Source organism: Triticum aestivum, chromosome 6B (assembly GCF_018294505.1).
Source record: "Triticum aestivum cultivar Chinese Spring chromosome 6B, IWGSC CS RefSeq v2.1, whole genome shotgun sequence".
NCBI lineage: Eukaryota > Viridiplantae > Streptophyta > Magnoliopsida > Poales > Poaceae > Triticum > Triticum aestivum.
The window spans coordinates 204,130,052-204,155,634 of record NC_057810.1 but is presented as its reverse complement, the minus strand read 5'-3'; positions in this window follow the sequence as shown (position 1 = coordinate 204,155,634).

Sequence of the window (25,583 nt, the reverse complement as noted above, 5' to 3'; positions counted from 1 at the left end):
TCCCCTTCAGCTTCTTCGCCGAAGGCGCCAGCCTAGCCAAGAGATACAGACATCAAGCCTCAGCGACAAAACAGGGAATAAAACAAGAATCAAGCACTTACTGGTCATCGCTCGCAAGCTCGAGCAACCTCCGGCCATACTTGAAGCCCGAGAGCCAGCTGCTGGGATCAGCCTCGAGAGGCCCGGGAGAAGGAGGCGCGTCTGCGGATCGCCTTGGAGCCAGGGCGGACCCGCGGGGGACCAGCCCTGTCCGGTACTTCTTTGAGATCAGGGGCAAGCTCGCGCCGCCCCGCTCGTTGCCATCATCGTCGTTGCTCGGCAAGAGGCGGAGAGCGCGGGACCTGCGCCGGGGGAGGGGCGCTCTCAATTCCCCGTCGGTAGCCTCGGAGTCAGACCCCTCTTCCTGCTCCTCTCCTTCCTCCTCGTCGCTGGAGTCACTGGAGGACACGTCCACCATCGCCAGGGCCACCGGGACCTCGGGAACCTCCATGGGCACGGGACCGTCCCCATTGAAGACGGGCATGGAGTCCACCGCCTGCTCCCAATCATCTCGAAGGAACAGGGGTACAGGGGCACCCTCCAGCCTCGCCATGTCTCCCCTGACCAAAGATTGGAGGACTGCGGCCAGATCTTCGTCGGCCAAGACTGCTAGGCTCGGGCAGGGCCTCCACAGCGGAAGCGAGTACTTACGAAGCGGGGCCACTTGGTGCTCCAGGAACTCCCTCAGGAGCGACGCACCAATCAGCTTCGCCGCCGCCATGTTGCCCGGCCTCAGATCCGCGTCCATCTTCTCCAACACCTGCTTCGCGAGGGGGTCCACAAGTTCCGCGTGAGACCAATCATCGGAGCTCGTGGGCTGCTCCGTGGGTAGAATCAGCCGAGGGTGGATGCGCCCAGCATCTACCATGACCCACTTGCTCCTGAAGCCCTCAATCCTCTTCCCGGGCTTCGAGATGGCGTTGGAGCTGCCATACGCGACAAAGCTAGCGCACACGGAGACGGGACCACGAGAGGGCCGTAGGGAGAAGTAGTGGCGCAGCAAGGCCACTGAGGGTTGCACTCCGACATGATCCTCACAATAGTAGGCGAAGATTGCCAGAAGAAGAACAGAGTTGGGGTGGAGGTGCAGAGCTTGCAGGTTGTAATGGCGGAGGACAGAGAGGAAAAACTCAAAAAAGGGAGGCACCAGACCGGCAGCAATGGCGCTTGCGAAGAGCGGATAGAAGGTGCTCCCTTGGCCCTCGGGAAGAGCGGAGCCAGCCTTAAACACCTTTGCCCCGTCGATGCCTTGCGCCGCCACCATCCGGTGCACCCGGGCTTGCACCGCCATGTTCGGCGAGTCCAAGGCGGGTGAGTACCAAGCTTCGGTCGGGGTCTGGCAATGCGCCATGTCTTGCTAGGGCACGCGGTCAAAGTAGATCTGAAGATTTCGGAGGCAGAAAGGAAGGGCGCAAGAAAGGGGATTTGGGAAATGACCGGAGGAAGCAAGGGAAGCAAAGCCTAGGCAGATGCCGCTCGTTTGTCGATCCATGCAGTTGCTAAGGCACCCACGGCCAACCAACAGCCACGCGGCGCCCAAGGCCGCAGGCTGTTAGGGCCCGTGACGCTTCACACTTGCCCCTTTGCTTCTCTGCTCAGCCAAGTCCGGGCGCGCCTTGGGCCCGGGGGCTACTGTCGGTGTTCTGGGAAAGGGGGTCCCCAGACTTGCCTGCCTGCGGCCTGCGGCATGGCTCGAGGGGCGGCCCAGCACGGCCCACCTTCATCAGCACGAGCTCAAGACCCTCGCGAGGGGCCAAGCCTCGCGGGGTGGACGATAGGGAGCTTCCTCAGGCACGGCCTCGTCAGGCTGGCTCGCGAGGAGGCGGAGAGATCAAGGCGGGGTACCTCACGAGGTGCCCATGACGCAAGCCATGACGACCAAAGCCATGCGGGCGCCAAGCGGGCGCCGGCCTGCGCAGAGTCCTTGTTTACCTCTTTGGTGCAAAGGGAGCAAGCGCAGGCGAGAGCGTCAAGCAAAGGCATCCGTTTCGGTGCAACAAGACCAAGACCGTCGCAACGGCAGGAAGGAAGTCATCGTGGAGCCCAGGAAGGCGTCACCACCAGAGCCTTTTGCAGGCAAGGACCAACTTTAGTCAGGATAAGTGTACTAGATGTTCCCCTTCAAAATGGCCGATTGTTGGCGCCCTTCCCGCTCAATATTTGGGAAGAGGCCCAGGGCCTTTGCCTATAAATAGGACTAGCCACCCTCAGGGTAGGGCATCGAGAGATCAATCCGAAAGGGTGACTGAACTCCCCCTAGCAGTTCATCGCACCAGCCAAGAACAGACCCTCGCGAGGCTGTTCTTCCTTGTATTGTTCATCATCAACCCAAGAGGCAATCCACACACCACACACTGGAGTAGGGTATTACACCACAATGGTGGCCTGAACCAGTATAAACCCTGTGTCTCTTGTGTTGTTCCTTTCATAGCTTAGATCCTAGCGAGGCGGCGAGGTGCAGGTAGGAAGAGGGAGAAATCTCTGCGTGCACCCCAGTGTTCGAATCTAGAGGGTCTGCCGGAACCCGAAATCCGACAATGTCGTCCTGGTTTTCTTACATATTCCATCCTCATACGATTGTCTTACATCAAAGTATTGTTTGTCTGTATCATGCATCAATGAGTTCTGAAGAGCGATTTTATTCTTTTGTGTTGTGGGTACGGCTTGACATGGCAAAGTCAAAAAAGAGCAAGGAAAATAATATAGTAGGGAGTGGTGTTACTCGTCGGGTGAAACGGAAAAGGATCTGTCGTACAGATTTTGCTGGTACTTATAGTGCAGTAGAAGGTCCAAGTCCACTGGCTAAATCTACAAAGAAAGTATCACCTGCTCCACCAGCTGCTGCATCGACTTCAACTGCACCAGCATCTCAACGAGTTACTTGTTGGTTTGCTCCAGAACTAGCCAGTTCCCAAGCTACCTTCACACCTAACACTACTTCCGAAGCACTATTGACACAACAGGACTTGGCAAGATCAGATGAACCTCATGAGCATCAACACCAAGACGGTACCTGACCGAGTCAAGTTGCAGTTGCATGTTCCTTTATATGTACTCTCACAATTTGATGTACACTAACACTTTCCATATTCGTTGTTGAACTAGCACCACGACGCAAGCGAAAACAGATATCAAGGATAATGCTTGACAGATTAACAAAAGCTAAAGGAGGAAGAATGGAGATCCATTTTGAGGCAGGTTTAAAAAGGCCATGTGATTCTACGGAGTCAGCCAAGTTAGTATCAGAGGCAGCCGTTGCCGTTAGATGTCATGCACGTATACTCCCAACGTGGATCCAGTACAGGAATGAGAAAGACAATACCCAGTTTCACACCTTCCTTGACCATTTATCCGTAAGTATTGTTATTCATCGCAATTAGTAATATTGTCTTGCTCTGTCCCATACTTTCTAGCTTCCTCCTAATAAGACTCACATTCTTTTTTCAACAGATGAGGTTCAAGTTGGATCCGAAAGATGATGCAACTAAACAAGCATGCACTCATGTTTTCCAGTCTGCTCTGCGATAGTACCGGTACCACCTTAGAAAATCTCACTTTGAAGGAAAGGCTAACAATGAAATCGCCCAAACATCTCCAGCGGAATATATTACAAATGAAGACTAGACAGCCCTCGTTAAACACTGGTCTGATCCAAAGTATCAGGTAGGCTATATGTATTTGATCAGGCCACATATTGGACTTGTATTTATGTTTGTGCCTTATAAGTGTATCTTCTTCTAGGCTAACTGTTTGAAGAACAAGACCAACCGTTCTAAAGTGAAATTCTAACAGACAATAGGATCTCGTAGCTATATTGCACACTGCGAGGCTCTTGTAAATAGCTGCTACTTCCTTTTTTATTCTATCTATATTGACTTGTTCCAAATACAGAGGAAAGCCTCTGCGGACCAAAAAGAACCTGAACCGAATGCAGTGCAAATCTTTAAGGATTGCCACACCAGCAAGATGAAGGGCATGAGCACACCAGTTCAAGCCGCTGTTGTAAGTCCTTACTCCTCCTACCTTTGAACTGATTGGTATTGTGATGTGTTCATTTAACTACTTGGTCTGCAGCCAATGTCAGTTACTCTGTTCACTTTTATACACAGTTGTCTTAACGTATCATTTCACCTTACATGGTTTAAAAGAGATGAAGGATATTCTTTTGGTCTTGATCTGTATTCTAGTTGTTATGTTCACGTGCGCACACAATGATAAAATATCATGTTTGTTTTATATCTATTTGCCCATGATATGAATGTTGTCATACTATGTTCATCCTACTTTAAACCATGTCTCTTTATCCTTAGATGTCAACGAATGTGAGGAAATAGACAATACAGTAGGCATGCTACATGGACATATGTTCCAAAAGTGATTTTATTATGTAGTTGGCACTACAATACATGCTAATGTATTACAATAGTTCACCAAAATAAGTTATGTATAAACGTGTAACCTAATTTGTTTGTTTTTATCTCATTAGTAACTTATCGGGTACACTAATCTACAAGTTCAAACTTTCAGGAAGCTATGGAACAAATGATTGAACAGCCACAACCACCTGAAGGTGACGAGGCTACCACAGGCACAATGTCACCTCTTGCTGCAGTGCGTCAGTATCTCTCCACTAACAGTGCAAAAAGCACCTTCCTGCGTAATTCTGGGTTGGTTGTCAAGGTAACCTCGTCCAAATCGCCTACTGAACAAAATCTTCCTGCTAGATAGAGTGATATATCTGTGCTCCAAACACAAGTCCAATCCCTAATAGACGTCGTTTTGGAAACAAGAATAGTGGTTGACAAATCTCGTCAAGATATGAATGGTTTTGAAACCAGACTATGAGACATTCGCTTCGTTGTTCAAGAGCAATGGCGGAAAAAGGTGAAGATCATGCTGCTCCATCATATTCTACAGCCTGAAACATTAGCACTCAGGTCAAATGATCTGTGCTTCTATACATCTGATGGTGCTTTTATCTACAAGGACTGTAAACTTTATGCCAACATGCCTTTTGTTGTATGGTTGGAATTTATTTTGTTGTGATACAACATTTATGATGCTGCCAAAGGCTGCAATAATTACGACGCTATTTTTGTATTGTGTAGGTTTATCTTAGTAATGTATTCGGCCGAAAGCTTCGTAGGAGCCCAACATGCCAACATTCGTCGGGCCCATTCCAATTGGGCTAAAAACGATTATGGGCCGAAATTTGCATGTAGCCCACTAAAAATATCTGGGCCTAAATCAGCATAAGATTTCATATTTTTCTGGTAGGCCTGTGCCCATAGTGGGCCTTTAACATGCCTAAACATAATTTGGGCCCTCAGTAACAATAGGCCGTTTATAGTTGTAAATATATCGAGCCCATAAAAAACATGGGCCTTTAAAAGACCGAAAGTGAGATTGGGCCCATTTACAATGCGGATCTTTCACAGGCCAAAATTCGGACGGGCCGTAAATGAACCGACCTAATACACGGGCCTTTAACACGTCAGAAGTTTGGTCGGGCTAGATTATTGTCATTTTTATATGGGTCGTTAATGGGCCCGATGTGACGTTGGGCCACATGTGGCCCATGGATTTCGTCCGACGTTAACAGGCCGAAAATCACAACAGGCCGAAAGTGGCCCAAATCTATAGTGGGCCTATAACAGGCCGAATGTCAGACATGGCCGAATATGACCCAAATTCTTCACGGTCGTTTATGGGCCAAAAGTTTCAATGGCCTATAAATGGGCCCAAATGAAGCAGGACCTTTAACAGGCCAGAAATACACCGGGCCGTAATTCGGCCCATATACTTAGCGGTCTGTTAACGGGCCAGAAGTGGCCATGGGCCGCGATGATGACAAGTTTAGGACAGGCTGTTGACAGGATGATTTGACACTAGCCGTACGGGCCTTAACTAAGAATGTTGGGCCTTTAGCTGGGCCGGCACATTATGGTCTGCAAAATCTTATGGGCCTTTAGCTGGGCTAGCCCATTATGGTCCGCTAAATCTTGTGGGCCTTTAGCTGGGCCGGCCTATTATGGTCTGCAAAATCTTGTGGGCCTTTAGCTGGGCCGACCCATTATGGTCCGCTAAATATTGTGGACCTTTAGTTGGGCCAGCCCATTTAAACTTTATGGGCCACTTTTGGGCCCGTCCACGTGTCAACATATCATAGGCCCATCTCGACCGTTTGATGAGTGACACCTGTGCCAACGTGGAGCTGACGTGTGGTTCCGTCGGCCAATGAGAATTTTACACATGGAAAATCGGCATTGGTCGTGGCTGTTAGCGGGTTATCGGATCCAAAACCGGACCCGATAGCTTAACGGCTCCCGTTACGGTGGATGCCACGTGTCGGTCACCCTTGACGAAAGCACTTCTATGACGCGCGATTTATTGTCATGAAAGTGGACACTTCTGTGATGATAATTTTGGTAATGTCATGGAACACTTCTACGACAGCACATGTATGACTATCTTCATTCTGTCATAAATTTTTCATGGATGTACATGCATGACAGAAAACGTGACCTACTGTGACAAACACGTATCATCACAGAAGTGTTTTTTTGTAGTGTTAGTACCAAAAAATGATATAAAATGACTATAAAATGATTATAAAACATCCAAGATTGATAATAAAACAGCATGGAACAATCAAAAATTATAGATACGTTGGAGACGAATCGGTATGTCATTCCATCTTAGAGAAGCTTTACCCCAAGTCATGGGTCAAAGCAGCTCAACAAGATGTGAATACATCAAAATGCTTAAACAAAAAATGGTAACCCCATTTTGAGCTTAAAGGATACGTATGACCTACAATCAAGTGTTCTCACTTGACTCCTTAGTCAATATATCTAACATAGGTGACTTTGTCGCCGGCCAATTCTAGATGAAGTTCTCTAGCATTTATTTGTGTTCTTGCATTTGTGCCTAGCTTGTTTGTTTCCATTCACTTCATCTAGATTTCTTTTCTTTTCTCTTATGTTCTGCATTCCTTGCATCTAATTCATTGCAAATCTTTCAGTTAATTCCCTGCAAATCTTTGTGAATCTTATTTGCCTAGTGAGCTGAGGTGACAAAATCTTTTCTTGAGTATTGAACTCGGTCTCATCGATATATACATCCCGGCTAGGCCAAACCACTATATTACATTGTAGATTGTTCATCGGTTCAATCGACAAGGACAAACTCGGTCTGACCGATATGCATCATCAATGACACTGCCAACTCGGTGTCATCGATGAGAATAACTCGGAGTTACGGATTTATTACTGAGAAAACATTTTGCTATTGCCATTTGTTATTTTTTCTCCAGCTCCGCTCGATTGTTCTTGTCCTCTACTAGCATCTTAAATTACATGTTGCTTTGTAATGTGACTCATGGACCAAGCCTATATGACTCATGCTCCAGAAGACCCCTTCTTGGAAATTGATGTCAAAGGGGGAGAGAGAGCACATCAAAGCTTATCACATAAGAGAGAAGCAGATCTTAGCTTCTCCAAATGCTTATCAACCATAGAGGAGAGAAGTCACATGTCTTTAATAGGGGAAAGATATGTTAGTGTATGTTATGTGTTATGATTGCCTTGCTCTGATTTTCTTTTACCCTATCTTCTCCCATTATCCAATATCAGATTCAGGGGGAGAAAGAGTTCATTTCTAAGGGAAGAAAATCTTTGGAATTCATTGCATATATTTATTCTTTGGGGACATGTCTATATCCAAATAGAGTACTTAGTACTCACTCATTACATGTCATCCCAATCTTGGTACTCTTGTGGTTTTCTCAACTTGCTTTGTTTAATAGGTATTCTTGTGTTATCTAACCTTGTTTTCTCGAGTTTACCTCCTCCAAAGCCAGCTCAAGACCACAAGGTAAGTATATGCATCACACTCATGTGCATGATGATCTCTTGCTGATGTACATACTATTTGCAAGAAGGACTCATAAGCATGAAGGTATGTTTCCTGTATTTACATCATTTTCTCTGATGCATATAGCCAAGACACATTTAACTCATTGCTTGCTCTGACATACTTATGCATTCACATGCTCTTATATTCTCTAGTTACATGATTGCATACATGTAGGGGGAGCCTATGCATGTTACATGTCCTTCCAAAGCTTTACTTGTTATTCTTCGTATCTTTATCTAAGGCTTTGATGTATGTTGTCATCAATTACCCAAAAGGGGAGATTAAAGCACAAGTGCTCCCTGGGTGATTTTGTGAATTAGTACTTTCATCTAGTATATTTCAGAAAGTTCAGCAAAGGCGTGGCATGGACAAGAGGATGTGGAACCCCTTCAAGATACTAAGGACAGAAGATTGGCAAAATCTCAAGACTCTTCATTTCTATTTTAGTGATCCAAGATCACATTGAGTCCATAGGAAAAGCCAATACTATTAAAAGGGGATGAGGTGTTGCTTAATGGTCTACTTTCTCAAAGTGCTTAGTGATATGCTCAACCACTTTCCCAATTCCAAATATGTCCTAAACCTAAAGTCAAACTCGGCCCCACCGATTTGATTCATCCGGCGCCACCGAGTTCATTTGACATAGCCATAGCCAGAAACCTAATCAGTTCGGTCTCACCAATGGGATCTCGGTCTCCCCGAGATGGGCTTGCAAACTCTCTGTTGCCCGTTGCAATTATTTCGGTCTCACCGAGATACGCAGGTGGTCTCACCGAGTTTGCTTGACCAACTCTCTGTTTACTTCTTACCAAAATCGGTCTCACCGAGTTTGTGTATTCTGTTAAACCGAGTTGAGGTTTTACCCTAACCCTAGCACATCGGTTCCACCGAGTTGATCATATCGGTCCCACCAAAAACCCTAACGTTCACATTTTGAACTGAATCGGTCTCACCGAGTTCACAAATTTGGTCTGACCGGGTTGGCTCTTTTGTGTGTAACGGTTAGATTTTGTGTAGAGGCTATATATACCCCTCCACTCTCCTCTCCATGAGTGAGAGATCCATTAGAACGTGCCTACACTTTCACCATTCATTTTCTGAGACAGAACCACCTACTCATGTGTTGAGACCAAGACATTCCAATCCAACCACAAGAATCTTGATCTCTAGCCTTCCCCAAGTTGCTTTCCACTCAAATCATCTTTCCACCATAGCCATATTTGTGTGAGAGAGTTGAGTGTTGGGGAGACTATCATTTGAAGCACAAGAGCAAGGAGTTCATCATCAACACACCATCTATTACCTTTTGGAGAGTGGTGTCACCTAGATTGGTTAGGTGTCACTTGGGAGCCTACGTCATGATTGTGGAGTTGAACCAAGGACTTTGTAAGGGCAAGGAAATCGCCTACTTCGTGAAGATCTACCCAAGTGAGGCAAGTCCTTCGTGGGAGATGGCCATGGTGGGATAGACAAGGTTGCCTCTTCATGGACCCTTCATGGGTGGAGCCCTCTGTGGACTCGCGCAACCGTTACCCTTCGTGGGTTGAAGTCTCCATCAACGTGGATGTACGATAGCACCACCTATCGGAACCACGCCAAAAATATTCGTGTCTCCAATTGCGTTTGCACACTCCAATCCCATCCCTTTACTTTCTTGCAACTTGCATGCTTTACTTTCCGCTGCTCATATACTCTTGCCATGCTTGCTTGAAATGTATTGTGAATGTTTAAACTTGTGCTAAAACTCCACCTTAACTTGAAGAACTTAACAATTGCTACTTTTCTTTGTTGAGGGTCTAATCACCCCCCCCCCCTCTAGACACCTCTTCTCGATCCTTTCAATAGTGCTCCCTAGTTGGTGTTTTATAAGAGAAGATGGAGACTGAAATAAAAATAAATATAGCATAAAGTAAATAGATAGGCCCTTCGTGGAGGGAAGCAGAGATTTGTATAGGTGCCAGAGCTCAAAGCTTAAATTGAGAGATAATTTTTTTGAGAGGCATACTTTTCTTGTCAACGAAAACCACCGAGTAATACCCAACACTTTCCATGCTAGATACATCATAGGTGGCTCCCAAACATAAAATAAAGTTTATTCCTTTTTCGCCATTCTTTCACAGTCCATGGCTAGCTGTATCAACGGGTGCCGTCCATACCAACACTTTCCAAGGAATATATTATTTGACAACATAAAGTAAATTTTTTTCATTTCTGGACTCGGCATCCCTATTACCGCCATACTATCGTGCAATGAGAAGTGAATAAACACTCATATTGAGAATAACACATCTAGCATGGAAAATATTGGCCACCCCCTGCCGCTTCATGAGCAGTACGAGCACACAAAAAGGAAATTCATTTTGAAAATTAGAGATGGCACATACAAATTTACTTAGAACGACACAGAAATACCACATATATGTAGGTATGGTGAACTCATATGGCAAAATTGAGTTTAAGGAGTTTGGATGCACAAGTAGTATTCCCACTTAGTACAAGTGAAGGCCAGCAAATAGATTGAGAAGCATCTGTTGGGGAACGCAGTAATTTCCAAAAAAATCCTACGCACACGCAAGATCATGGTGATGCATAGCAACGAGCGGGAGAGTGTTGTCCACGTACCCCCGTAGACCATAAGCGGAAGCATTTTATCAACGCGGTTGATGTAGTCATACGTCTTTACGATCCGACCGATCCAAGTACCGAACGCATGGCACCTCCGAGTTCAGCACACGTTTAGCTCGATGACGTCCCACGAACTCATGATCCAGCAGAGTGTCGAGGGAGAGCTTCGTCAGCACGACGACGTGATGATGGTGATGATGAAGCTACCGGTGCAGGGCTTCGCCTAAGCACTGCAACAATATGACCAAGGTGGATTATGGTAGAGGGGGGCACCGCACACGACTAAGAACAATGTCTGTCTTTTGCTTCTAGGGAGCCCCCTGCCCCCGTATATAAAGGAGCAAGGGGGAGGCCGGCCGGCCCTTGGGGGACTCCCCCTTTCCTAGTCCAACTCGGAGGAGGAAGGGGGGAGGAAGGAGAGGGAGAGGGAGAGGGAAAGAGGAGCCACGCCCCCTTCCCCTAGTCCAATTCGGACTCCCCTTGGGGGAAAGAGCACGCCCCCTCCTGGGCTGCTGCTCTCTCTCTCCCCTAAGGCCCACTAAGGCCCAATACTTCCCCGGGGGGTTCCAGTAACCCCTCCGGATTCCAGTTTTCTCCGAAATCAACCGGAACACTTCCAGTGTCCGAATATAGCCGTCCAATATATCAATCTTTATGTCTTGAGCATTTTGAGACTCCTCGTCATGTCCGTGATCATATACGGGACTCCGAACTACCTTCGGTACATCAAAACACATAAACTCATAATACCGATCATCACCGAATGTTAAGCGTGCGGACCCTACGGGTTCGAGAACTATGTAGACATGACCGAGACACGTCTGCGGTCAATAACCAATAGCGGAACATGGATGCTCATATTGGCTCCCACATATTCTACGAAGATCTTTATCGGTCAAACCGCATAATAACATATGTTGTTCCCTTTGTCATCGGTATGTTACTTGCCCGAGATTCAATCGTCGGTATCTCAATACCTAGTTCAATCTCGTTACCGGTAAGTCTCTTTACTCATTCCGTAATGCATCATCCCGCAACTAACTCATTAGTCACATTGCTTGCAAGGCTTATAGTGATGTGCATTACCGAGAGGGCCCAGAGATACCTCTCCAACAATCAGAGTGACAAATCCTAATCTCGATCTATGCCAACTCAACAAACACCATCAGAGACACCTGTAGAGCACCTTTATAATCACCATGTTACGTTGTGACGTTTGGTAGCACACAAAGTGTTCCTCCGGTATTCGGGAGTTGCATAATCTCATAGTCATAGGAACATGTATAAGTCATGAAGAAACCAATAGCAACATACTAAATGATCAAGTGCTAAGCTAATGGAATGGGTCAAGTCAATCACATCATTCTCTAATGATGTGATCATGTTCATCAAATGACAACTCATGTCTATGGCTAGGAAACTTAACTATCTTTGATTAACGAGATAGTCAAGCAGAGGCATACTAGTGACACTCTGTTTGTCTATGTATTCACACATGTACTAAGTTTCCGGTTAATACAATTCTCGCATGAATAATAAACATTTATCATGATATAAGGAAATATAAATAACAACTTTATTATTGCCTCTAGGGCATATTTCCTTCAGTCTCCCACTTGCACTAGAGTCAATAATCTAGATTACATAGTAATGATTCTAACACCCATGGAGTCTTGGTGCTGATCATGTTTTGCTCGTGATAGAGGCATAGTCAACGGGTCTGCAACATTCAGAATCCGTATGTATCTTGCAAATCTCTATGTCTCCCTCCTTGACTTGATCGCGGATGGAATTGAAGCATCTCTTGATATGCTTGGTTCTCTTGTGAAATCTGGATTCCTTTGCCAAGGCAATTGCACCAGTATTGTCACAAAATATTTTCATTGGACCTGATGCACTAGGTATGTGATACATCTCCATCGTATCTACTTTTACAAACACTTTTGCCCTTGTTTTGGACTCTAACTTGCATGATTTGAATGGAACTAACCCGGACTAACGCTGTTTTTAGCAGAATTGCCATGGTGTTATTTTTGTGCAGAAATAAAAGTTCTCGAAATAAACTGAAACTTCACAAAGAATATTTTTGGAATTAATAAAAAATACTGCGAAAGAATCAAGGCCAGGGGGCCCACACCCTGTCCACGAGGGTGGGGGCGCGCTGAGGGAGTCCTGGACTAAGGGGTCCTCGGGCGTCCGGCCTGTTATCCATGGGCCGGACTGATGGGCTGTGATGACATGAAGGCCGAAGACTGTACCTGTGTCCGGATTGGACTCTCCTTGGCGTGGAAGGCAAGTTTGGCGACCAACGATGAAGATTCCTTCTTATGTAACCGACTCTATGTAACCCTAGATCCCCCGGTGTCTATATAAACCGGAGGGGTTAGTCCGGAAAGGACATACTCATTACCAAAGTTATACAGGCTAGACTTCTAGGGTTTGGCCATTACGATCTCGTGGTAGATCAACTCTTGTAATACTCATATTCATCAAGATCAATCAAGCAGGAAGTAGGGTATTACCTCCATAGAAGGGCCCGAACCTGGGTAAACATCCCTATCTCCCGTAACCATCGATCCTAGACGCATAGTTCGGGACCCCCTACCCGAGATCCACCAGTTTTGACAGCGACATTGGTGCTTTCATTGAGAGTTCCACTGTGCCGTCGACGAAAGGTTCGATGGCCCCTTCAATCGTCTATAGTGACGCTGTCCAAGGAGAAACCTTCCTCCCCGGACATATTTTCATGTTCGGCGGCTTCGCACTGCGCGCCAACTCGCTTGGCCATCTAGAGCGGATCGACAGCTACGCCCCTGACCACCAGGTCAAATTTGGAAGCTTGAACTACGTCGCGGATGTCCGTGGAGACTTGATCTTCAATGGATTTGAGACCGCGGCGATCGCCTCCCCTCGCACCGATGAACATGACTTAAATCTGTCATTGGACCAAATTCAAGAGACGGTTCCTGTAACTGCCATGGCCTTAGATCCAGAGCAGATTGTACCATCCGAAGCCATAGAGTCCATGGCATTGGAGCCGCACACAGACTCAACACCAGGGAATATCTGCGTCAACAGAATTCCGGACTCATCTCCGGCTATAAATTCCAAACCGCATACGCCTGCAGACACCAAGCTAGATCGGTCATTGATCTTCGAGCTCAGCGCTGCAGACGTCTTCCAACACTCGCAATCGGGCGATGTGCTAAATTCATTAAAAAACATGTCCTTGGCGGAGGACTCACAGACGAACTATGTCCGGTTTGGACTAGAGGCTGATGATGGGGAATTTCGCTTCCCACTCACCACCCACTTCATAGCCACTATCAAGGACTTACCCGACGAGCTTGATTATGGCTCCAAAGACATCGATGATATGGACGACGATGCCGACAAGGAGCAAGGCCAAGACCCGCCATTCACTGGACGTTGGACGACCACCTCTTCGTATGATGTGTACATGGTTGACACACCTAAAAAAGCTAGCGACAATGACAAAGAAGATCCAGACGCGAATAAACCTTCTGAGACACAGTCCAAGCGTCGGCGCCCTAAACGCATCTCTAAGCCACGCCGCTCAAAAGATGGCAACACTAGCACCAGAGCAAATAGCACTCCGGACGACGCTGAAAACAACGAAGACCCTGTTGGAGTAGCATCCGAACAGGAAGAACAAGGCAACGGGCAAGTTAACCCTGATAAGCAGGCCATGCCCAGTGACCCGGATGACGATAGTTATCGTCCACTCTCCAAGGATGAAGAGAGCCTCGACAGCAAGGATTTCATCATGCCTAAGGCACCCCTCGAGCAGGAGCGCTTCAAGCGCCAGCTAATAGCTACGGCAGAAAGCTTGAAGAAAAGGCAACAGCAGCTTCAAGCCGATCAAGACCTACTCATTGACAGATGAACTGATGTCCTGGCAGCCGAAGAATATGGCCTCAAGCGCCCAGCCAAGAGTTACCCGAAGCGCAGACTGCTACCTCAGTTTGATGAGGAGGCACCGAAGCCCATACCCCCCTCACGCAATGCGGAACGACCACCACGTGGTTGGGATAGTGTGGCGGACCGACCACCACGCGGTCGGGATAAAACGGCAATTCAGGCCGAACAACAGCCCGCCACAGCGCCTCATAAAAACAGAGACAAAGCAGATCGGGACCATACATACGACCTTCGGCAGGACCTGGACAATAGAGCAGGACACACCAGATCAATCTACGGATCACAAGGATGCTTCTCGACTCGGGATGACGGCTACCTATTCGGACGAGACAAACCCAGTCATGCCCGGACCGATAACCGCAGATAGACTCCATCGGAGGTCCGCCGTGACGCGGCCCGATATAGAGGCGTCGCACACCCTCTCTGCTTCACAGATGAAGTACTGGATCGCGAATTCCTCGAAGGGTTCAAGCCCGTCAATATTGAATCATACGACGGAACAACCGATCCCGCAGTGTGGATTGAAGATTTTATTCTTCACATCCATATGGCCCGAGGAGATGACCTCCATGCCATCAAATACCTCCCACTAAAATTGAAAGGGCCAGCTAGACACTGGCTAAATAGCCTGCCTGAAAATTCCACCGGCAGCTAGGAGGACTTGGAAGAAGCTTTTCTCGACAACTTCCAAGGTATTTATGTCCGGCCACCAGATGTCGATGACTTAAGTCATATAATTCAACAACCCGGAGAATCAGCCAAAAAATTCTGGACCAGGTTCCTAACCAAAAAGAACCAGATCATTGACTGTTCAGATGCCGAAGCCCTAGCAGCCTTCAAACACAGCATCCGTGACGAATGGCTCGCCCGCCACCTCGGCCAAGAAAAGACGAAATCCATGGCAGCCCTCACAGCACTCATGAGCCGCTTTTGCGCGGGTGAGGACAGCTGGCTGGCTCATAGCAAAAACATAGCCAGTGAGGCAGGCCCCTCTGAGGCCAAGAACAGCACCGGCAAGCTCCCGCGCAATAGACACAAACACCAAAGCAATGGCGATAACACCGATGACACCACAGTTAACGCCGGATTCAGCGGCTCCAAGTCCGGCCAACGGAAGAAGCCCTACAAAAGGAACAATGCGGGACCATCCAGCCTGGACCGCATACTCGATCGTCCATGCCAGATACATGGCACCCCAGACAAACAAGCCAATCATACCAACAGAGATTGTTGGGTTTTCAGACAAGCTGGCAAGATAAATGCTAAGAACAAAGAAAAGGGATCACAAAGTGAGGACAAGGACGAAGAGCCCCGGCAGCCGAACACTGGGGGGCAGAAGAAATTTCCTCCGCAAGTCAAAACGGTCAACATGATATACGCTATGCACATCCCCAAAAGGGACCGCAAGCGCGCACTCGGGGACGTCTACGCGGTAGAGCCAGTGACCCCAAAATTCAATCTGTGATTGTCATTCCCTATCACCTTCGATCGTCGAGGTCACCCAATTAGTATCCGCCATGGCGGTTCGGTCGCACTGGTCCTCGACCCAATCATCGACGGATTTCACCTAACGCGGGTCCTAATGGACGGCGGTAGCAGCCTCAACCTGCTCTATCAGGATACAGTACGGAAGATGGGCATTAATCCCTCACAAATCAAACCCACAAAGACTACCTTTAAAGGAGTCATACCAAGTGTAGAGGCCCGTTGTACGGGCTCAATCATGCTGGAGGTGGTCTTCGGCTCTCCGGACAACTTCCGAAGCGAAGAATTAATCTTTGATATCGTCCCCTTCCGCAGCGGCTACCATGCACTGCTCAGACAAATCGTGTTTGCTAGATTCAACGAAGTGCCACACTATGCTTATCTCAAGCTTAAGATGCCCGGTCTGTGCGGCGTCATAACAGTCAATGGCAACACTGAACGCTCCCTCCGAACAGAGGAGCACACAGCCGCCCTAGAAGCAGAGGTACAGAGCGGCCTTCTCAAGCAGAACCATAATCCGGCTGTCGAGCCCCTGGACATCACTAAGAAAGTCCAGACCACACTGCAACAGGACGGTTCGGCTCGACAAGACCTCGATTAGCAATTCGGCCTCCGTCCCAGTCCCATTAGCGGCATCCGCACCACGCGTACATAATTACACACTCAAAATCCCATGGGCATCGACGGAGGCACAGCTAGCTTGTAGTTCGGCTACACCAATCCCGGACTCACTGGTATCTTTACTATTCCTTCTTTTTTCTTTCTGCCTTCTTTTTTATTTCAGGTATATTTTATACAGGCCTCCTTAGATGGCCTGATTACAGGTCCTGTCAAAGGACAAGTACACCAGACTGGCACAGGGCACAAGCATATAGGGGAAGCTCTAGAGGACAACTTAACGATCACTCTACCTGTTTTCAGTAACCGAATGCAGCTCCCCTTTGGCTATGGCATGTTAAATACTCGGTTTCTTATCGCACTATTTGTATAAATGCGCTTTGACGCATTAACCTAACTATAATGGAAACAGTTCACGACCCAAGTCAAGGGGGCCCAGATACTACCTCTGCTCTCTTTCTATTTTCATTCACCATTAATTACTTAAATTTTCGCACCCGTACACTTTGGTACTTTTCATATTCACCAGGGGCTTCCCATCGCCCCATAATACGGCGACAAAGTCCAAACACTCCTTAAAGATAGGTTCGTAGCATTATATGCATTGGCTCCGAATCATGTCTTTGGTCAATAGTTGGGTTGCCCGGCTCCTGTGCTTGCTACCCTATGTTCCGCTACATCGGCTAGGGTAGTAAAGGGAGAACTACTGCGATTGTGCCCTGGCCTAGACCAGATGAGCACCTCAGTAGAGAAAGCCAAAAACTGACTGTCATGATGCGGCGAGAGCCGGTCAGCTGTTCAGAGGTCTCAAATCGTTAGAGATTTTTTTCCCCATTCTGCGAAGGATCGGTACTTCCCGATGAGACGCTGACAGCACTCTGGTTTGTGTACCAGGGGCCGCGCCTATGTTTTATTATAAAACTCCTATGGCTAAGTGAGGGCGTTTAAGCCGCATAGTTTGATTGCCTGGTTCGTTGCGCTAAACAACTCCTTCAAGGACAATACAATTGGGTCAAGATTGTTTAGACTCCATCCCGAACACCTCCATACTACCTACATGAGGGCAGAAGCCGACGACTAGCCAACCCTCTGATTTCACACAACACGGCCGCACAGGAAGAAATAATCAAAACATAACAAACATTATATTACAAACCGAATTTGGTTTTTTAATACAAGGCAAAGACAAAAAATGAATGCATTCATTCAAAAATAATGTCCTACCCGCACTGCGCTGCTACAAGTCGAGATCCCTCCAGGACATCCGCAAAATATCGCTCGGGTCTGCGGTGCTCCCTGCCCTCCGGCCCATTGGCCACCTCGACAGCGTCCATCTTCGCCCACCACATCTTGCAACGAGCAAAGGCCATGCGGGCACCTTCGATACAGACTGATCGCTTGACGACGTCTAGCCGCAGACAAGCCTCCATCACCCGCTTCACAAAGCCAAAATAACTTCTAGGTATAGCTTCGGCTGGCCACAGCCGGATTATTAAATCCTTCATGGCCAGTTCGGCCACCCTGTGCAGCTCGGCCAACTGTTTCAGTTGATCGACAAAGGGCACCGGATGTTCTGGCACTTCATACTGCACCCAGAACAGCTACTCCGTGGAATTCCCTTCTTTGGCTCGAAAGAACTCCGCAGCATCAGACACGCTGCATGGAAGATCCACAAAAGCGCCTGGGCAACTCCGAATCTGGGTTAGTAAAAGGTACTTCCTCTCCACATACTTGCTTTGCATGTTAAAAGCCTTACCCGCTGCGATCTTCTTGGCCTCCTGGATCTCCTGGAGAGCGCCCCGGGCCTCATTCTGTGCGGCCTCCGCGCTCTGGCGAGCCTTGGCAAGTTCGGTCTCTCGAACTGACGCTTCGCGCTCCAAGGCCTCATACTTCTTCACCGCATCCTGGAGCTCCCGCTGGATCTCGCCGACCCGGGCCTTGAGCTTCTTACGGGCGGCTTGCTACTGGACAGCCTTCCCCTCGGCATCGGTCAGGGAATTTTTCAGGGCCTCGACCTCGGTTGTCGTCCGTACACATATTAAGACACGCCGGTCAATACTCACCGCTTACCCTTTCCGAATATACAGCAAGTCGTTACTCACCTTGCTTCTTGTGAAGCTGGATCTTCACCTTGCCGAGCTCGTTCTCGGTCCACTCCAACCTCTGCTTCAGTTCAGAGACTTCGGTAGCATCCGAGGTCGCAGCCAACAGTGACACCCGTTTAATCACAAAATTAGTATCCTACAAAGGGTTGATCCTCTGTCTGGTCTTTCTTTCCGAACAATGTCTCAGGGGCTACTGTCAGCACGGGGTGTTCTCTTTCTACGTGACTTACCTCAAAACCTGTCAACAGGTTGTTGCAGGCCTCGTTTAGCCCACTCTTGGCAGATTGAACCTTCTCAATCACCGTACCCATAAGGATATAGTGCTCGTCCACAATGGAGGCACCTCGTAGTGCCTCCACCAGGTTATCCGGCGCCCCTAGTTGGACAGGGGTCATCGGTGGAATTGGCGCACTCTCCTCCTTCGAAGGAAGGCGCGCGCCGGATTCTGGTGCCGTATCGTTCCTCGGAATCATACTCGGCTGAGGGCCGAACTAAAAACGTCCCTCTTCGCCAGTCTCCATGGGGATCTGCTCCCCCATGCGTCCGGCAGCGGAGGTCTCGCCTTGCGGCGCCTCCTGGACAGCGTCCGGGGCCCCTCCTTGGCTTGGAGCGGTCCTCCGGGACAACACTTCAGTGTCGTCCTTGGCCTCAGGGGAATAAGCGGGCGGCAGCGACATACTGGCCATTTCCACCGGATCCAACGAACCTCCAGATGAGGATCGCTAGATGCTGCCACGGGCCGGACTACAATGGCACAATTAACCGCGTCAAAACAATAAAAAGGAGAGGTTGGGTACACTTATGCACGAGAGTCATAGTACTTACGATGCGGCCCGGGGCTTAATGCAGAGGCGTCGCTCCGGACTGCTGTCAACGTCCCACACGGTGTTGACCGCAGGGGCACCCTTCCCCTTCTTGGGTGTTCCCGCCTCCAGATTCGTGGAGGCCCCCCTCTTCTTCTCCTTAGGGGGAGGGCTCTTCTCCACCTCCTCCTCCTCTTCCTCGTCGTCATCCTCAGGAACAGAGGAATGGGCTTCCTCGTCTTCGGACGTCACGTCCGAAGTGCCCTTGCGACGGGGGCCACTTTTGGCCCCCTTGGCCTTCTTCTTGGCCTTCTTCTCTAGCGCCTTATATGGCGCCGGCACTAGCATCTTCACCAGATGTGGGGTGACCGGTTCATCAGGCAACAAAGCCGGACACTGGATCCGCTTCGCCCTCTCCATCCAGTCCTGAAAGAGCGATGATAAAAGCTCAGACATAATCCTCGAAAAAAACAGATAGGGAGTACGTTAAGAATAGCATACCTCGTTGGCGGGGTGTTTAACGTCGTGCCCACTGTCTGAATCTGTGACCGGCGGTTTCTCGTTGATCTTAAAGAGCAACTTCCAGGCATCTTCGTGGGTGGTTTCGAAGAGCCTCACCAGGGTTTGATGCTTCTTTGGATTAAAATCCCACAGAGGGCGACTTCTGCGCTGGCATGGGAGAATCCGACGAACTAGCATCACCTGGATTACATCGACAAGCTTGACGTCCTTGGCTATCATGCTCTGGACGCGCGTCTGCAACACTATCAGCTCATCGGACGAACACTAGTTCAGACTCTTCTCGACCCAGGAGGTGGGTCGCATGGGAGAGCCGGAGCGGAATTCAGTGGCTGTGGCCCAGGTGGTGCCGCGGGGTTCTGTGATGTAGAACTAGTGTTTTTGCCACTCCTTTACTGTATCCACAAACGTTCCTTTAGGCCAGGAAACGTTGGACAGCTTACTCACCATGGCTCCTCCGCACTCTGCGTGCTGTCCATCCACCACCTTCGGCTTCACATTGAAGACTTTGAGCCACAGCCCGAAGTGGGGTTGGATACGGAGGAAGGCCTCACACACGACGATAAACGCCGAGATATTGAGGAAGGAGTTCGGGGATAGATCGTGGAAATCTACCCCATAATAATACATCAGCCCGCGAACGAAAGGGTGGAGTGGGAACCCTAGCCCACGGAAAAAATGAGGTATGAATACCACCCTCTAATTGGGCTTCGGCGTGGGGCTGACTTGTCCCTTGGCTGGCAAACGGTGGGCGATATCCTTCATCAGGTATCCCGCCGCCCGAAGCTCAGTAATGTCCTCCTCCCTGACGGAGGAGACCTTCTAGTTTCCCTGACCTCCGGATCCAGACATGGTTGAGTGCTAGCTCGAGTGGAAAGGAGATGAGAACTTGGGAGCTAGAGCTCGAGATTGGAAGGGCGAGGATAGAGAGAAGGCGTGAGAGAGGAAGAGGGAATCATTATCCCCTTATAAAGGCAGTGAATATTGAACGCCTACCCACTCGCCTTAGAATTCGCCTATTCCCAAGGGTTGTATAAACGACACGGTTGGGTTACCCATGCCCACATTGATGAAAATCCCGTGATAAGGGAACATGATGTCTGCTTTGACAAGATGTGCCATTGGCAACCGCGTCTCAGGATGTGGGGCGGCAGACACAGAAACGGTTCGGAATTATGACCGGTCGGACGTGATGTCATGCTACAAAAATTTGTCAGTGGATTGGATTCGTGTAAAACTATATTTTCCCTGTGGTTGTGTATGGCGTGTGCAACAGGCCCGGATACTATCATTGCATCCTGATGTCTACTACACAACCTTCTTCTTGTAGACGTTGTTGGGCCTCCAAGTGCAAAGGTTCGTAGGACAGTAGCAAATTTCCCTCAAGTGGATGACCTAAGGTTTATCAATCCGTGGGAGGCGTAGGATGAAGATGGTCTCTCTCAAACAACCCTGCAACCGAATAACAAAGAGTCTCTTGTGTCCCCAACACACCCAATACAATGTCAAATTGTATAGGTGCACTAGTTCGGCGAAGAGATGGTGATACAAGTGCAATATGGATAGTAGATATAGGTTTTGTAATCTGAAAATATAAAAACAGCAAGGTAACAAGTAATAAAAGTGAGCACAAACGGTATTGCAATGCTAGGAAATAAGGCCTAGGGTTCATACTTTCACTAGTGCAAGTTCTCTCAACAATAATAACATATTGGATCATATAACTATCCCTCAACATGCAACAAAGAGTCACTCCAAAGTCACTAATAGCGGAGAACAAACGAAGAGATTATGGTAGGGTAGGAAACCACCTGAAAGTTATCCTTTCTGATCTATCTATTCAAGAGTCCATAGGAAAATAACACGAAGCTATTCTTTCCATTCAATCTATCATAGAGTAAGTACTAGAATAACACCTTAAGACACAAATCAACCAAAACCCTAATGTCACCTAGATACTCCAATGTCACCTCAAGTATCCGTGGGTATGATTATACGATATGCATCACACAATCTCAGATTCATCTATTCAACCAACACAAAAGTACTTCAAAGAGTGCCCCAAAGTTTCTACCGGAGAGTTAAGACGAAAACGTGTGCCAACCCCTATGCATAGGTTCATGGAACCCGCAAGTTGATCACCAAAACATACATCAAGTACATCACGTGAATATCCCATTGTCACCACAGATAAGCACGGCAAGACATACATCAAGTGTTCTCAAATCCTTAAAGACTCAATCTGATAAGATCACTTCAAAGGGAAAACTCAATCCATTACAAGATAGTAGATAGAGGGGGAGAAACATCATAAGATCCAACTATAATAGGAAAGCTCGCGTTACATCAAGATCGTATCACCTCAAGAACACGAGAGAGAGAGAGAGAGAGAGAGAGAGAGAGAGATCAAACACATAGCTACTGGTACATACCCTCAACCCCGAGGGTGAACTAATCCTCCTCGTCATGGAGAGTGCCGGGATGATGAAGATGGCCACCGGTGAGGGATCCCCCCCCCCTCCAGCAGGGTGCCGGAACGGGCTCCCGAGAGGTTTTTGGTGGCTACAGAGGCTTGCGGTGGCGGAACTCTAGATCTATTATATTCTTCAATGTTTTTAGGGTATATGGGGATATATAGGTGAAAGAAGTCGACCAGGGGAGCCACGAGGGGCCCATTAGGGTGGAGGGCATGCCCCCTGCCTCATGGCCTCCTCGAAGCTTCCCTGCCTTCAGCTCCAAGTCTCCTGGATCACGTTCGTTCCAAAAATCACGCTCCCGAAGGTTTCATTTTGTTTGGACTCCGTTTGATATTCCTTTTCTTCGAAACACTGAAATAGGCAAGAAAACAACAATTTGGGTTGGGCCTCCGATTAATAGGTTAGTCCCAAAAATAATATAAAAGTGCTTAGTAAAGCCCATAAACATCCAAAATAGATAATATAATAGAATGAATGCTTCATAAATTGTAGATACGTTGGAGACGTATCAGCATCCCCAAGCTTAATTCCTGCTCATCCTCGAGCAGGTAAATGATAAAAGAAATAATTTATGAAGTGTGAATGCTAGCAAGTGCACGAGTTTGATCAATGATAATTTCAATCACCTTTTCTAGCATCATTACACACTACAAAAAAATACACTTCCGTGATGATACGTGTTTGTCACAGTAGGTCACGTTTTTTGTCATGCATGTACATCCATGACGATTTTATGACAGAATCAAGATAGTCATACTTGTGTTGTCGTAGAAGTGTTCCATGACATTACCAAAATTATCATCACAGAAGTGTATCATCACGGAAGTGTCCACTTCCATGACGATAAATCGCGCGTCACAGAAGTGCTTTCGTCAAGGGTGACCGACACATGGCATCCACCGTAACGGAACGCCGTTAAGCTATCGGGTTGGATTTTGGATCCGATAACCCATTAACAGCCCCGACCAATGGGGATTTCCCACGTGTAAAATCATCATTGGCTGGAGGAAACACGTGTCGGCTCATCGTTGGGACAGATGTCATCCGCTCATTGGACCGAAGGCGCCTATGATACGGTGACACATGGCACGGCCCAATAGAGGCCCATTCCTATGAAAAGGCCAGCCCGTTTGACTTCATCAAAAGGTGGCGGGACGGCCCATGGAAAGCCTGTTAACGGCATGTTCGCATATAGCCCATTTACAGCCCACTCACCCAGGGCCCGTTACGCACATTAGGCCCAGTAGCGTCATCTGGGCCGTCCAATATGATTCCAGCCCGTTTTAACTTCCGGCCCATGTGTGGCCCATGACTTCTTTTGGCTCATTGAGTCCCTTTGTAACTCTTGGCCCATTAACGGCCCGTGGTGAAACTGGCCTGTAATGAACAGTGTATCGCTTTATACCCATTAATGGCCCGTTATTCCATTGGGCCGTTTCCAGCCCATGTTATCTTTCGGCCTTCTCGGGGCCCATTGATTCTTGGGCTCATTTGCAGCATTCGGTTACATACGGCCCATTACTGTCATTTTCTGCTTGTGGGCCAAATTCAGCCCGTCGTTACAGTCGGCCCGTTTGCGGACCGTTAATTCGTTGGGCCGTTTTCATGTCCAAAAAAACCCGTTGGGCTGTTTTCATAGAGTTATCAAATACGGCCTATTAACGGCCCGTTATGGTCCACGAATAGTACGACCCATGATTGGCGAAATGATGATACGCCCCGTAGAAGGCCCATGGATCCTACGGCCCGTATGAGGCCCATGGATAGTACGGCCCGTAGAAGGCCCATGGATCGTATGGCCCATAGAAGGCCCATGGACCCTACGACCCATAGAAGGCCCATGGACCCTACGGCCCATAGAAGTCCCATGAATCCTAAGGCCCGTATAGAAGGCCAATGGATCCTACGGCCCGTATAGAAGGCCAATGGATCCTATGGCCGGAAGAAGGCCCATCGATCATACGGCCTACAGGAGGCCCATGGTTACAACAGTCCGTGTGTTTCCATGATTATTTTGGCCTAGTTACCAAAAATAGGCTATTGTGGCCACTAGAAAAACACAGAAAAAGAACTGCAATGACTACAAGCAAACAACTAAACAAGACAATAAGGAAATAAATAAGCAGGCAATTAACGCTAGCCTATTACCGCTATTACACATATTACATCCACTGGGCATCAAAGTTCACCACCAGTGCAAATATAGGGAACAAAGCAGCATATTACATACACTGGCCGTCAAAATTGGCCACCAGTGCAAATAAATGCGGTAGCAAAACAAGAGCATAACTGAAACAACTTCAGAAGAGCTCAAGAAACGTTATTCTAAAAGAAGAAACAAGCAGACACATAACAAGTTTAGCATGTACTAGTATATGAAACTCATTTCGGTGAACCAGTTCATTAGTAAGGTGGACAGGATTAAACTACCAAGTCTTCTATTGCCAAGTACTAGTACATAATAAAAGCATCAAACAAACATATATCTATGTCCTATGGTCACTTCATTGTCTTGCCAAATCAAAATAGAGACACGGTTCAAATCATATTAGTTCAAGACAAAGCAACAGTGAAAGAATACAAAGCGTGGGAAACTACACAGCACAACAAGATTTCAGATGGGTACCACAGGTCTACATGTACAACAACATTATTGGCTCTGTTGTGATGCTAGTAATGTGCATGATATGAAAGTCAACTGTATACACAGTTGAAATTGAAATCAACAGAGCTATTGATAAGAGCAAACCTGTTAAAGAAACATGCGTGAACATACCTGCTGTGCCATTGGAGTTTAGATTGGATCCTTCAATTTAAAAATAAGTTTGTATGAGTAAATACAGTGATACAAGAGCAAAGCAATCATAGTTAAAAAAGGCGCGCCTAAGCGAGCGCTTAAGCATGCCTAGGCTCTAGGCGTTGGCAAAACGCATTGCGCATAACTACGCTTAATCTGTGCATAATTGCGCATAAGCATGCACTTTGGTCAGTAAAGCGCAAGGCGGTGGCAAAACGCACAATTAACGCCTAGCGCTTTTTTGAACTATGATAGC